The 15265-nt window shown below is 41.1% G+C and overlaps 1 long non-coding RNA gene across 1 annotated transcript; it reads left to right on the top strand.

Annotated features, from left to right (window-relative positions):
- Positions 1-3496: 3496 nt before the first annotated feature.
- Positions 3497-4824, top strand: LOC141628485 (uncharacterized). Its single transcript, XR_012537139.1, has 3 exons — positions 3497-3647; positions 4469-4580; positions 4666-4824. It is a non-coding gene; the product is annotated as an uncharacterized LOC141628485 (long non-coding RNA).
- The last annotated feature ends 10441 nt before the right edge of the window (positions 4825-15265 follow it).

The following is a 15265-nucleotide window of genomic DNA, read 5'->3' as shown; positions in this document are numbered from 1 at the left end:
TTTCTCATTTCTTCGGCAGTTTCTCTTTCTCTAACCCTAGCCTATCTCTCTCCCCTATCACCCCATATCTTCACACTTTAATGAAATTAGTCTAAACCTCTACCATGGGAATGACGGGATTCGCTGAGGAAGGATGACGTGGGTGGTGGTCGTCTATGTCACCGTCGATGCGTAATGTTAGGTAAGTTTCTGCCTTATGTTCATTGGAGTGATTCTTTGAGTATAGTTGTGTAATAGGAGATGGTTATCATGGTTAGGATGCTTATTGGAGTCGTGCGTGGTTGTGTATGGAGGTCTTACATACTTAGCGACGAGGTAGGGTTTTCCTACTCAGTTTACTGTTAATTGATTTAAGATTGTGATTGTACTGTGTATACTTGTTATCTGCTGATCATCGGAGTATTAGTGTGGTGGCGACGTGGTGTTGTGGCGGTGTTATGACGATTGTGGTGTTGTGACAGCTGTGAGGCTGTGTATGTTGTGATGGTGGTGGAGTCACTTGCGGGAGTGACTTCACACCCTAGTTCGCCCTCCGTGGAACCCGCCACGGGAGGGGATGTGCACATTAAGGGACAGAGATTTATAGTCGCTCGTTGATGAGCTGGACTAGGTGGGATGGTGTAATACCCCGATATTTTTTCCAAGTTAATTATAAGGTGCTACTCTCTCGGTCATTACTTATGCTTGTCTATAAGAAAGAAACTTGTGTGAATCCCTACTCTTTAAAAAGAGGCAACTTCCAGTACTGTAGCAATGAATAGTGCTTGCCCATTCTCATCCGTCGATCTCTCACTTTCAATCCCATCCCTCCCTTCTAACTTAACCTATTATCTTTCATTCATTGTTGTTTTTCATTCCGCCTTTTCATCTTGCTGCTCACTCTCAACCTACTTCACCATCAACAACCCTCTTCTCGATCTCAATCCGTCTAGCGTCAATCGAAGCTTCATCTTTTCGATCCTCGACACCTGTTTCAACAATTTAACTCTGTTTTATTTTGTTCCATTCTCCCCATCTTCATCCGTCTCTTGCTTCTCAGCCGCGATCCAGTTTTCTAATCGACACCTAGGTATTTAATTCTAATCTTAAATCCTATTATTTGTTGATTTTTTCAAACTACTCTGGTTCCTTCCTCGTTTTAACTTATTGTTAAGTGGTAAACATGTTGCTGAATATGCTGATAGTGTGATGTAAGTCATGTATGTGATCTGTTAGTCACGATCTTGGAATGGAGTTGGGTTGTTGTACTGTGATTGACGCCGGCGGCGTCCTGTTGTTGCTATTGTCATTATTATCATTGGTGGGAGGGCTGGTACTGCTATTGCTGTTTTTGTTTTTGTTATTAAACGATTATTATTATGGTTGTTATTATTGTTGTTACTATGATTATTATTTTTATAGTTATTATTTTTGGTGTTGTTATTATTGTCATTGTTAAAGGCAATGTTTGTTGGTATTACTTTAGTTGTTCTTATTGTTGTCGGAAGCAAAACTATCGATTTTGGGGTCTGTGGTGCTCCCGTTTTGTGTTTTACCGCATTTTCTTTCGTAGTAGTGTTGGTGTGTGTGATCGATACTTTTTGTGTTGGTGCTTTTGGAGGTGTTGATTGGGCCGGCCTATAATTTGACTCGGTCATCGGACCGAATGAGTTTTTAATGAGTTCATAACCGTAACTTTTTTATTGTCCTTGGCTGGTTTGGAGCTTTGGCCTTGGTTCTACCTGACATGGTCATGTAGATTGCATCTTGGGGCAGATGTTTTCCATTGTTGTGTACTCATTGAGTCATTGGCTGTTGTCCCTTGGGAAAGTTATTCAGTTCAATTCTCATTTGAATCCTGCACGACTACTATGTGTGGCACTTGTACAACTGATTTGGTTACTTTGCAGAGATCTAGAGTTGCTGGAGAAAGTAATATTGTCACGGACACTTGATCATTTAAGAGGACTTGAACTTCTTGTTGACAATGCTACCTCAACATTCATTGAAACCACCATTTATGTATGCGATCTTTTAACCTGCTTTCTTATTACTTTTGAAATTTTTTCCTCGGAAAATAAAATTACAGCTGTCCTCATATGTTCAGGTGCTCATGGTATCCAGATTCTCGCCGCCTATTGATATGTGGGACATCTGACCGATACGCTGTCTGTACTGGGGTGCTGGTGTAAATTGGAGCTGACTGGTCGTCCTAATCTCTTATTGCACGTTCACGTACTCGCGGTGTCTCTTTTGGCGCCTATTGACCTCTGGTATATTCGTCTCCCTTGCTGTCTGTGTTGGGGCGTTGATGTATGCGGTCTTTTAGTTTGCTTTCCTATTACTTTTGACTTAGCATCCTCTGAATACATTTACAGCTGTTGTCGCACGTTCAGGAGCTCATGGTGTCCAGGCTCTAGGTGCCTACTGACCAGTGGTATATTCAACCGTTTGACTGTCTGTGATGGGTTGGTAATGTATGCGATCCTTTAGTTTGCCTTCCCTTGCCTTTGTCTAAACTTCCTCAGTGTCGTTTACAGCTAATTCTATTGCAGAATCATCAAGTTTGTTCTACTGGTCTTCTGATTAGTGTTGTCGTCTTTGTGTATAAATATCTACAGGTTTTGGCTCTCATTTAATTAGTGAGTGATGCTCTTAATCTCCTAAGCTCCTAAGAGGTGGGCGATTATACATTCTATTTATTATTGTTTCTTAAGTAATTTTTTTGTTGGCTATTCTTATGTCGGGTTAAAGGGTCGAGTTGTCTGTATTCCTCAAGAGATGGTAATGGGTTGTTGGTAGATTTGTGTTTTGGTTAATGTTGTCTTTCTCGCTGAATATCAACAGGGCTGGGTTACCATTTAATTAGAGAGAAATTCTCCTATAACTCCTAAGAGGTGAGCGATTTACCAGCCTATTTATTGTTGTTTTCTAGGACTATCGATGCTATATGCTGAGGCTTGAGTTGTCGTATCGAGACTGAGGTCGCTGCTGCTAGGTAGGGCACTTTCGGGGTGTCTGGGATTGGAATTGTTTTCTGCTTATACGTGATCTTGTGCTTTAATAAGCTTAGCGTTGTTGTCCTTCCTGTTCAGCTCTCACATTTGCTCTGTTTTAATTGCGATAACAGGTCCTGGGGGTGGAGAACCCGAAGGAAGATAGTTCATTACCGGTTGATGCTTTGGGCACGGGACGAACCACCTGCTGTTAGTTTATCTGTTGAATGGGTCCGCTGCAAGTATGGTTTTAGGTTACAACAACTATAATTGTCTGTTAATTTTTGACTCCACATTTTTTTAATCGACTTCAACTGTGTTTTTAAAAAGAGGCAACTTCCAGTACTGTAGCAATGAATAGTGCTTGCCCATTCTCATCCGTTGATCTCTCACTTTCAATCCCATCCCTCCCTTCTAACTTAACCTATTATCTTTCATTCATTGTTGTTTTTCATTCCGCCTTTTCATCTTGCTGCTCACTCTCAACCTACTTCACCATCAACAACAACCCTCTTCTCGATCTCAATCCGTCTAGCGTCAATCGAAGCTTCATCTTTTCGATCCTCGACACCTGTTTCAACAATTTAACTCTGTTTTCTTTTGTTCCATTCTCCCCATCTTCATCCGTCTCTTGCTTCTCAGCCGCGATCCAGTTTTCTAATCGACACCTAGGTATTTAATTCTAATCTTAAATCCTATTATTTGTTGATTTTTTCAAACTACTCTGGTTCCTTCCTCGTTTTAACTTATTGTTAAGTGGTAAACATGTTGCTGAATATGCTGATAGGGTGATGTAAGTCATGTATGTGATCTGTTAGTCACGATCTTGGAATGGAGTTGGGTTGTTGTACTGTGATTGACGCCGGCGGCGTCCTGTTGTTGCTATTGTCATTATTATCATTGGTGGGAGGGCTGGTACTGCTATTGCTGTTTTTGTTTTTGTTATTAAACGATTATTATTATGGTTGTTATTATTGTTGTTACTATGATTATTATTTTTATAGTTATTATTTTTGGTGTTGTTATTATTGTCATTGTTAAAGGCAATGTTTGTTGGTATTACTTTAGTTGTTCTTATTGTTGTCGGAAGCAAAACTATCGATTTTAGGGTCTGTGGTGCTCCCGTTTTGTGTTTTACCGCATTTTCTTTCGTAGTAGTGTTGGTGTGTGTGATCGATACTTTTTGTGTTGGTGCTTTTGGAGGTGTTGATTGGGCCGGCCTATAATTTGACTCGGTCATCGGACCGAATGAGTTTTTAATGAGTTCATAACCGTAACTTTTTTTATTGTCCTTGGCTGGTTTGGAGCTTTGGCCTTGGTTCTACCTGACATGGTCATGTAGATTGCATCTTGGGGCAGATGTTTTCCATTGTTGTGTACTCATTGAGTCATTGGCAGTTGTCCCTTGGGAAAGTTATTCAGTTCAATTCTCATTTGAATCCTGCACGACTACTATGTGTGGCACTTGTACAACTGATTTGGTTACTTTGCAGAGATCTAGAGTTGCTGGAGAAAGTAATATTGTCACGGACACTTGATCATTTAAGAGGACTTGAACTTCTTGTTGACAATGCTACCTCAACATTCATTGAAACCACCATTTATGTATGCGATCTTTTAACCTGCTTTCTTATTACTTTTGAAATTTTTTCCTCGGAAAATAAAATTACAGCTGTCCTCATATGTTCAGGTGCTCATGGTATCCAGATTCTCGCCGCCTATTGATATGTGGGACATCTGACCGATACGCTGTCTGTACTGGGGTGCTGGTGTAAATTGGAGCTGACTGGTCGTCCTAATCTCTTATTGCACGTTCACGTACTCGCGGTGTCTCTTTTGGCGCCTATTGACCTCTGGTATATTCGTCTCCCTTGCTGTCTGTGTTGGGGCGTTGATGTATGCGGTCTTTTAGTTTGCTTTCCTATTACTTTTGACTTAGCATCCTCTGAATACATTTACAGCTGTTGTCGCACGTTCAGGAGCTCATGGTGTCCAGGCTCTAGGTGCCTACTGACCAGTGGTATATTCAACCGTTTGACTGTCTGTGATGGGTTGGTAATGTATGCGATCCTTTAGTTTGCCTTCCCTTGCCTTTGTCTAAACTTCCTCAGTGTCGTTTACAGCTAATTCTATTGCAGAATCATCAAGTTTGTTCTACTGGTCTTCTGATTAGTGTTGTCGTCTTTGTGTATAAATATCTACAGGTTTTGGCTCTCATTTAATTAGTGAGTGATGCTCTTAATCTCCTAAGCTCCTAAGAGGTGGGCGATTATACATTCTATTTATTATTGTTTCTTAAGTAATTTTTTTGTTGGCTATTCTTATGTCGGGTTAAAGGGTCGAGTTGTCTGTATTCCTCAAGAGATGGTAATGGGTTGTTGGTAGATTTGTGTTTTGGTTAATGTTGTCTTTCTCGCTGAATATCAACAGGGCTGGGTTACCATTTAATTAGAGAGAAATTCTCCTATAACTCCTAAGAGGTGAGCGATTTACCAGCCTATTTATTGTTGTTTTCTAGGACTATCGATGCTATATGCTGAGGCTTGAGTTGTCGTATCGAGACTGAGGTCGCTGCTGCTAGGTAGGGCACTTTCGGGGTGTCTGGGATTGGAATTGTTTTCTGCTTATACGTGATCTTGTGCTTTAATAAGCTTAGCGTTGTTGTCCTTCCTGTTCAGCTCTCACATTTGCTCTGTTTTAATTGCGATAACAGGTCCTGGGGGTGGAGAACCCGAAGGAAGATAGTTCATTACCGGTTGATGCTTTGGGCACGGGACGAACCACCTGCTGTTAGTTTATCTGTTGAATGGGTCCGCTGCAAGTATGGTTTTAGGTTACAACAACTATAATTGTCTGTTAATTTTTGACTCCACATTTTTTTAATCGACTTCAACTGTGTTTGGGGCTGATTTTATTGGCATCTGCTTATATGTGCGATAGTAGGTCCGTGGGTATGCTTCTGAAAATTATTTGTCTCTGTTGTCATCTTTTTGGGTGCTCTATTGTGTTTTTGTTTTGGTATGAAACTACTGTATTTTATGGTCATCCTACCTCTTTTGCAGAGAGGTTAGATCAAGAGGCAGGAGGAATCCTAACAACCATCTGCAATCATTTTTTTCCACTGCTCCTGCATCTCAAAATGGACAGATTCTTCTTGTCCCGTATGTTGATCAATTTTTTTTATTCGTTGTGCAATAGGCCAAGAGCTTAAGCTTTATATTGTAAGATAGAGAATACCTCATGGCTCTTTCTCTCTCTCTCTCTCTCTCTCTCTCTCTCTCTAACACACGCACACACACTCACTACTTGTTTATGATTGGCTGGTTCTATGCTGGGTGGGCTCTTCTGCTTGTATTTTTCTCAGGACTTTGGAATATGTCTTACCACTGTATCACTACTACACCATGGGATGAGTTACATGGAACATGAATATGGTTTCCTTTTTGGGGGTTCACCAGGCATCTAAATTGCTGTTTGAGGGGTTTTTCTGCGCTGGTTATCTTTAGTTTCGGTTGCTTGCCATGTCAAATTAAAATATCAACTAATGGCTCATTAATAGTACCGTTGTTGTGTCTGTTGTATGATATTGGTTCTTGTTTTATGAGCCCATTTCTTATTTGTTGAAATGAGTTAGTGGGTTAGATTCATTCTTCTCTGTTTCCTCGTCAATTAATAGAGCTTCCTTGTTTCTCAGCACCCGGAGGCATGACATCCTTCTCGCAGCACCAACAAACACGGTTGAAAAGGAGAAATAAGGAGCCTGATCCTAGACTTGGTAAGGTTGATCAAGATTTGGAAAGGATTAATGAGGAATCATTGTATGAATTTGAGGTTTTGGATGGGGTTAGAAGTAATTTAGCAGCTTTGCAGCTTACTTGATCATAGTACTTCTGCTGAAGAGGTAACGACCGAGACTATAGTCGAAATTTCGTTTACTTGGTTTAGTTGTTTGATGACTTATAATGACAATTGAATTTGTTTCCGTAAGTTCGTTTGTTACGCTTTTCAGAAAGTGCAAATAATTAGAGATGGACATCCTGGTGATTGCTTTGCTTTTTTTGTATCAAAGGCTTGTTGAAGGTCACTCGAGCTTTTGGTGCTGGTTTCCTCAAGCAGGTGTTGAACTTCATTACCACCTACTTTAGTTCAATGACTTGACACAACACCTATGAGTCGCGCAACACATAATAATTGATGCATTTTTTAATGAAAAGGTTTTGGTTTAGTATTTTGTTGTTAGTTATGCTCGTTTAATTAGGTATCAAATTGGTAGCTGAATTTAATTCCTCTTTTACAGAAAATATGGTTGTTCCGTATCTTGACATGTTGTTCCTCATTCATGATCGGTTTCCGTCGATTGGATTTTTCAGGTTAGGATCTTTAATTCTTGGCTTTGTTTACCATCTCCTTGTATGTAGCAAAATTCAGCTATAGTATGATGAGTTAAAAGTAAGTAGTTAGAATCAATATGTCTGGTATCGGGACATGAAGTCATCTAGCTTCCCAATCCTGCTTGGTTGACCATAGATTGCTGTTGTGTTTCTAATTGCATATTTTCTGCGGTATAGGGTTACTTGCCCTTTTGGTTTGTTTGACAGCTTATTCCATTTAATTTAACATAATATATGTATCTAGGTGTGGACAGCGGGCCGCCCACGGGGGCGCTTGGTGAAGGGGCTCGAAAACAAGCGTTTGCATTTTGTATGGAGTCGCCACCAATTTTTATGGGAAATTGGAACCGTTCGAATACCTCGTGTCGTGTCAAGACACAAAGTAGTGACATGAACACTAAGCAATCGTTACCCTTAGCATTCTATGTCTAGAATGACTCTCGTGGATGCCAATGAACACGGGTGCTCACGGAGATCTGGAGTAAGGGGTGAGGGTACGTATTAGGAAGCTCTTTTGATCGAACACCTAATCCCGCCCGCCTCGATAGCGGCCTCTACTAATGATTAGGGAGTTTATTCGTACTTGATATATCGTCGGCTATATGCATGCTATGCAACATCCATTAAATTAATCCTAACATGTGAATTAGACTAAGTCGGTGAACACGTAATTAATCATACAATTGGGGTCGAAGTTTGAAGTTTAATGTTGCTTGACATGTGAAAGCATACAAGCAATAAAAGCAATAAAAGAAAATTACAACTACGAAAATTACATTAATTACAAAGGAATAGGCGATTTATGTCGAAAATACCTTTAAAACGGATTATTTGAGAAAAAGAAATAAAAGAATAAAGCACGACAAATCAGAAGGTGATAATATGAATATTAGTTGATTAATACGTAAACTAATTAGGTCAAGGCAGAAAGGAAGTTCAGAGACAGAACTCATCCTGGAACAGCGCGCAAGAGCAATCGCGCCCTTTGGAAGAGGCGCGGCGATTCTTTCGCGTCTGTTCCCAAGGGTGAGTTCTGGCCGTGAAGCGAATCGCAAAACCGTTAATGTCAATTGTTAATTTAATGGATTGATTGCGATTTTAGACTCGGATGAAAGTGATTAGCATGTTATTTACATATGAATGATGGTCATGAAAGCAATAAACAATGAAACATGAATGAGACGGAAATTAGACGGATTAATTATGTGAAGGGTCGATGTTAATGAACGATTAATTAGTGACATCGGTGAATGAAACTAAACATGACGAATTATCAATGAATATGGATGCAAATATATCAACGATGAACTCCAGAAACTCAATATGAATGAAATTGAACTTCTAAAACCCAGATTTGAATATTAATGACGAAAACCCGTAAATATTGATTATCTAGGATTTAAGTCGGAACAATGATGAATTAGGCATATTAATGATGAATGAACAATTATATACATGTGAATTGATATGTTATTATGATGAACGAATTAATGAACAAAAAGAAACAAATAAAACAAACACAAACACGAATTACAGAGGACGGAAAAGAAGAAAAGAAGCGAGAATCTGCGGCGGCCTCACGAAGAGGCGCGGCAGTGCTGCGCTCCTTCAAGAGGCGCGCGATTCTTGCTGCGTCTTTTCTCTTCGTCTGTCTCTTTGGAAATCCGTAAAAAAAGGTTTTAAAGACGGTTTTTAGAAATCGGTTTTAATGGTGTGTTCGACATAAATCTTACAATTGTTATACGATAAACAAAATACAATAAAGAGAATTATACACCCTCAGACTTACATGTTGACGAAACGAGAAGAACTAAGAAGATCGATTAGTGATGCTCGACGCGAATGCAAGGAAAGAGTGCCCTCGTAAGAGGAAAACGATTGAACAAATTGATTAATTAGATTGATTAAGTGTAGTGGTCAAATTGGTCGGTCATGCAACGGAGAGGCTGGTACCCGGAAAGATCCGAGCTTACGTGGTCGAATGTTCAAGCACGTAGGCGCCAATTAGTAAGAACAAAGTCTAGAATGCAAAGGGAGAAGAGAAGGGCGGACACTCGCGTGAGAAATATGAGGAACGAAAGCTCCTATTTATACTAATCACGCGACGGAATTATGGTAAGACTAGGACACGGAAAGAAAGATCCGGAAATAACCGACTTAGGTTAAACGCGGAAACTTGGACAAAAAGAAAGCCCTGGGAAAAGGCGCAGCAGAGCTGCGTCCCTTGGAAGAGGCGCAGCACTTGCTGCGTCCTTTCCCGGGTAGGTTCCTCTGCGCGTAGAAAACGCGTTTGACAGTCATCATATTTTAGGCATAACTTTCTCTACAAGACTCGTATTTAGGTGATTTCGGTGGCGTTGGAAAGCTAAGAGAAAGATCTAGAACTTTATGTGAAATAGGCCTGACCCACAAAAGTCGTTATGACCTCGTAAAATGGGCCTAAAGATCGGGTTGTCATTTTAACTAAATGAAATGCACATTTTGTAATGTAAACTTTTAGTTTAGCCCAATGAAGTGACATGAGACTCAAAATGAGATATAATCTCAACATTATATGACATCCTAACCTTAGGTAGACAAGCACGTTGCTTTTGACTCGGGATTTGACGGTTTTAGGAAATGAAGACGGTTTTTGACCCGGACTCCAAATGTACTCTAATTACTGCCAAAACGACCGTATCGGCACGTAGATGACAACTAAGAGGTAGACATTAATATTTGAGCAATCACTTGACGATAATCTTACGAACTGTCACAAATCGTTCCGCGTACCAAACATGCGGCCCAATCATCACCGGGTGGTTTGCGGGAGGTGCGAAACGAGGTGTCTGAGCCCCACTTTGACCGAGGCTTGGACAAGGCGAAAGTCAAAGTATAGCCATCAGGTCAATCGAAGATTACAACCTGACGACTATGGCGACGCGAGGCGGTTCAAGGGGTCTGAACCAAGGACCTGTCGTCGGGAACATTTTAGAGTCTGTCGACTATCGGGGAGGGTCGTTTAAAGTCCATTAGACTACGTAAGGAAGCTCGCCAGCCATAAGAAGAAACCATACCTGAGATACCCCTGGGTGAAACGGGACTGAAGACGCTTCGGCAAGAAACTCTTTGATCTGAAGATAACTTGGTGTCTGAAGGCATTAGGGGTCACAGGGATTCTGAAGAAACTTCTTAATACTTTCTGAAGGCTAACTCTGAAGGCTATCTCTCACTGAAGGAAGGATGAAGGATAATCCTCTCTAAAGGGAAGGCTGAAGGATACTTCTCTCTAAAGGATTGAAAGGGGACTTAACTGAAAAGGGTTATCTGAAGGATTACTGAAAGGATTATTCTGAAGTGTCTGAAGAAATAAAGGATTATCTGAAGGGAGGAAGGCTGAAGGAAGGATTATCCTGAAGGGGATATCTAAGGGTTATCTGAAAAATTAAGGTAAGTTTCTGAAAGGTATGAAGGGATAATGGATTATGTGAAGGTTATCTGAAGGGTCATCTGAAGGTATAAAGGATTATCTAAAGAATCATGTGAAGGGTTGTCTGAAGGGATTATTCTGAAATATATCTAAAGGATCTAAAAGATCTAAAGGTTTATCCTGAAAGGGTTACCTAAAGGTACATGCAAGTTTATGAAAGATCTGAAGGGTTTATCCTGAAAAGGGTTATCTAAAGGTATGAAGGTCTATCCTGAAAAGGGTTACCTAAAGGGATGAAGGATCGCCTGGGGGTATCTGCCTGTTTCTGTCCTCAAGCAAACTCTCACTGGGGAATGAAACGATGACTTTGGGGAATCTGCCTGTCTCTGTCCTCAAGCAAACTCTCATTAGGTGAGCAATACTGCAAAATACCGCTGTGCTGGAGAGAAATGACGATTAGGAACATCTTGATCGTCATGGAAGAACCCTTGGTGAGCAATACTGCAAAATACCGCTGCGATTGACATAACAATTTGAGCAATACTGCAAAATACTGCTGCGCTGGACATAACAATTTGAGCAACACTGCAAAATACTGCTGCGCTGGGGAGAATGGAGACTTGAGCGAAGCCCCCAGTTAGAGCGAGCACTGCTTCTGATACTTACCTGCATGGTTAGTAGCCACACAAGGATGCAATCTAATATGTGCACGTAAGCAATTATCACATGGACCTCGAATGAGGAAACACATAGGTTTTGCAAAAAGTCGTTTCTTTATAAAAGTCGTTTAAAACTTGTTCAAAGAAGTTTGTCGTTTGTAATACGTTATGCATATTCAATGGGCTTTAGACACGTGACTGACGCGACGTAGACCTTATGCGGACGTGACGCGAAATGTAGACTTAGGTTTGACTGACGCGACACTAACTTAGATTTGACGCGACACAGGGATGACTTTGACAGACTTTGCTTAAGTATGCGCAACCCCTAGCCAAGTGCGGGTGACAATGCGTATCAGTGCCAAAGGTAGAAGAATTGCAAGAATGATGAAGGCATATAAAAGCAAGGCATGAGCCATGGATCATTTGTCTACTTGGACATCTTTTGACATCGTTTGCTATAAAAGAGACTCCTCTGAGGCACGATGACTTGGAGAATTGATCTAAGACCTTTGTCATTGTCCGGACCGAGTACTAGCTAGACTTAAAGGAATAAAGGAAGGGTGACATCTTGGAAGAGAAGCCCCCAGGATGAGAAGATGACTCTAGAATTTGGTAAAAAAAAAGGCTGGGCGACAATAAGGAGCCCCCAGTATAGAGGTGTTGATTGTGGAAGGGATGTTAATTGAGGTTGAAAGTTGGAAGAGGTTGAAAGTTGGGATGGTTGTGTCCTCGAGGACTGCCTACGTATTCACGTGAAGTGAAATCAAACCAGATCGTAGTTCCGGTGTGTGCCTAAGCTATGTTGTTAGGACCTTAAAGTGCAGGGGTCACAAGGGTAATTTCCATTGGTGACTCGAAGAATCGATTTGAGATAACTCCCGCTGATCATAAACCAAAGAGGTATGATTAAGTTTGTAAAAATTTCCTTGTCGCGTAAGCACACTTAGTGGACCCTAAGGATGAATTGGGTTCGTCCCGTCCTGGGTAGCAAAGTATTTGAAGACTCCGTGTATGGGTCAAGGTGAAACTGGATTGGATATTTGGAATGTGGAGCTCGGTAATAAGAGGCTTTGATGAAACAAATCTCTGGAGCTTGATTTTGTGGTGTTAAGGCTTAATGTGGTTATGTCTTGTAATGTGGCTTGGAAATTGAGTCTCTTGGCTTGATGTAGCCTGAGCACATATAGGTAGGTTAAAATGACGTGGGTTCAAGTTTCCATGTCTTGGCCCTAAAGGATGGGTATACTTGACAAACTTGAGAGGATTCTCAAAATTCCTAACTATCTCCCTGGTAACGGTCTCGAGAAGGACTTAGGGTGTGTGATGTGTGAAAGGCTAAGTAGGGGTGCTAGCTGACCATCTTCATCGATGTCTTGATTCTATATAGACTTCAACATTATTCCGCTTAGCATTTGATTTCAGGCTTGTTCTTGATTCAGACTCAGATTCTTGGTCTAGGGTATATCTCGACTTTTTGCTCAGATTTTTGATTCGGTTCTTTGAGGATAACATTGACTTTTGATATTGACAATGACTTGCTTGATTGAACCTTGTTCTTATTTTGACTCTTTTGTGTTGGATATTGATCTTGGGTACTTATCTTGATTGAGCCTTTATCTTTGTTCGTGGCTCGTATCGTCTTGGATTTTCTTGGGTCAGACTAGCACCTTTTGATGTGAATCGGGTTGGTCTTTTTAGTAACACGGGTTGTTTATTGTGGGGAATGGGCTTGCCTTCCGTCACGGATCATTAACAAGGGAGATGGTCTGGATTTGTCCTAGAATCCCTTGAGATATGCTCGTCCTAAACTAGGGTTATATTGTGGTTTCTATTGCCAGACATGGAATAGGTAAAGAAAGAACACGGAGTTTCAGGTCCTCTACAACTTGGAATGGAACATCAACTAAGTGTACTCACAACGATTTGGAACGTGGTTGTTCATTTTAAAATGTCTCAAACCAATTCTTGTTGTCACAGGAAGTGGATAAAGGAAGAGATATGATAGAAGAAAATGTGGATTGAAAATTGTATTTTTATTGAAATGAATAATGAATGTATTTAACATAGATATGAGAAGACAGGTGACTCGTGGGACAGCCCCCAGGTTGTCACTAGGAATGAAAATGGACACGAAGAAAGTTACTAGAACAAATATGAGATAGAAAGCCTAAGACTCGGACTCGGACTCGGACTTTGACTCGATCCTAGAACTAGACTCGTAATCATCGGCCCACGCTTGAACATTTTCCCTTCCAGCAACTGGCTTTGGCATTTGGTTTTGAGCATTCACCCATTTGAGCACCTCGTCCTCATCATTGGGAAGATTGGAAGGATAACAGTCAAGAAGAGTTTCTTGATGAGTGGTATATCCATGAGGATTGCCTAAGCTACCTTGTGGGTTAAAGGTTGAGAGGGACAACCTCCCGCTTTCGATCATATCCTGAATGACATGTTTTAATTTGTAACATTTCTCTGTATCATGCCCTTTGCCTCCATGGTATTTGCGGTAGGGAATTCCCATCCCGAACTTGGATTTCTTTTCGGGTCGTGTGTAGGACCGATTGGCTTCAACATTCGTTGCTCCATGAGTCTCTGAAGGGCATCGGCGTATGTAATACCAATGTTGGTAAATTTCCTGGGTGGTGTATCCTTCTTGTCAAAAGCCTTTGTGAATAACCCTGGAGAATTGCTAGGTTTCTTTGACGAAGGATCCATGAGGATGCCTTTATTGATCTTGATTCCTGATAAGAAGAACTAAGAATAGATTGTCTACTTATTGCTTTCTCCTTAGGACTCACAAATTGAGGGTTTGTCTGGACACTTTTCATTTTGAGAGGTTGGGCATCAAGCTTCTTACCCGTTTCGGCGAAAGGTTTTTCTATGTTGGAAAGTCGAGAGTTTAGAGTATCAATAGCTCCCTCTATTTTGGAGAATTTATTGTCAAAGGCCCCGGAAAGCATGAGCATTCCATCTTGGATATCTCCGTCTTCGAGGACATTGATTTCTTTATCATCATGAGGATCGAGGAGATGAGAACAGTCTAGAGATGACTCTTCGTCATGTTTAATGATATTGGACCCAAGAGGGTCGGTCTTCTTGGATTTCTTGGCGGAAGGTGGCACAGGAAGCTTGCGATCCTCGATCATATCCTGAATAATATGCTTTAGACAAAAGCATTCCTCCGTATCGTGTCCCCTACCTTGATGGTACTGACAATATGAATCGCCCTTCCATCTAGGGAATATCTTTACAGGGTCCGGGGTTGGACCGATTGGATGAAGTTTTCCCTGGGAAACCAGTCTTCGTAGAGCTACTTCATATGTGGTTCCGAGGTCAACGAATTCCCTATGGGCCCGTCCCGCCTTCCGGGTGGAGTTTCCAAGAGGTTGACTCCCTTGCCTTCATTGGCCTTCTTAGATGGGTGAGTCGTGTTGAAGCTACAACTTGGCCTTGGGGTATGAGAAGATGGTAAAGGTTTCATCATGTCTATCTTGTCTTCCATATTGGTGACACGAGTTCTCAAGTCTTCAACGGTGGCCTGAAGCTTAATGACTGCAGCACTTAGTCCCTTGACGTCGACAGATAAACGTTCTTGAATACTTTCATCGAAAATTGCAGAATTCCTACCGAGAAGAAAATGATACGCATTACGACTTGACTTGACATGGGATCACGCATACTAAGGCAACAAACAAAGGATACATGACGAGACGAGATGACTAGACTCTTGACTTGTGAATCCAGGAGACATCGTGAGTGACCTCTCGTGTTTGGACTCACGGTGCTTGACTTTAATTTAGACTCGAGTGTTGACTTTGACAGAGTGAC

This window comes from Silene latifolia, chromosome 2, assembly GCF_048544455.1.
Source record: "Silene latifolia isolate original U9 population chromosome 2, ASM4854445v1, whole genome shotgun sequence".
Lineage (NCBI taxonomy): Eukaryota > Viridiplantae > Streptophyta > Magnoliopsida > Caryophyllales > Caryophyllaceae > Silene > Silene latifolia.
The sequence above is the reverse complement of the archived record's forward strand: the minus strand, read 5'-3'. Positions and strand labels throughout refer to the sequence as shown.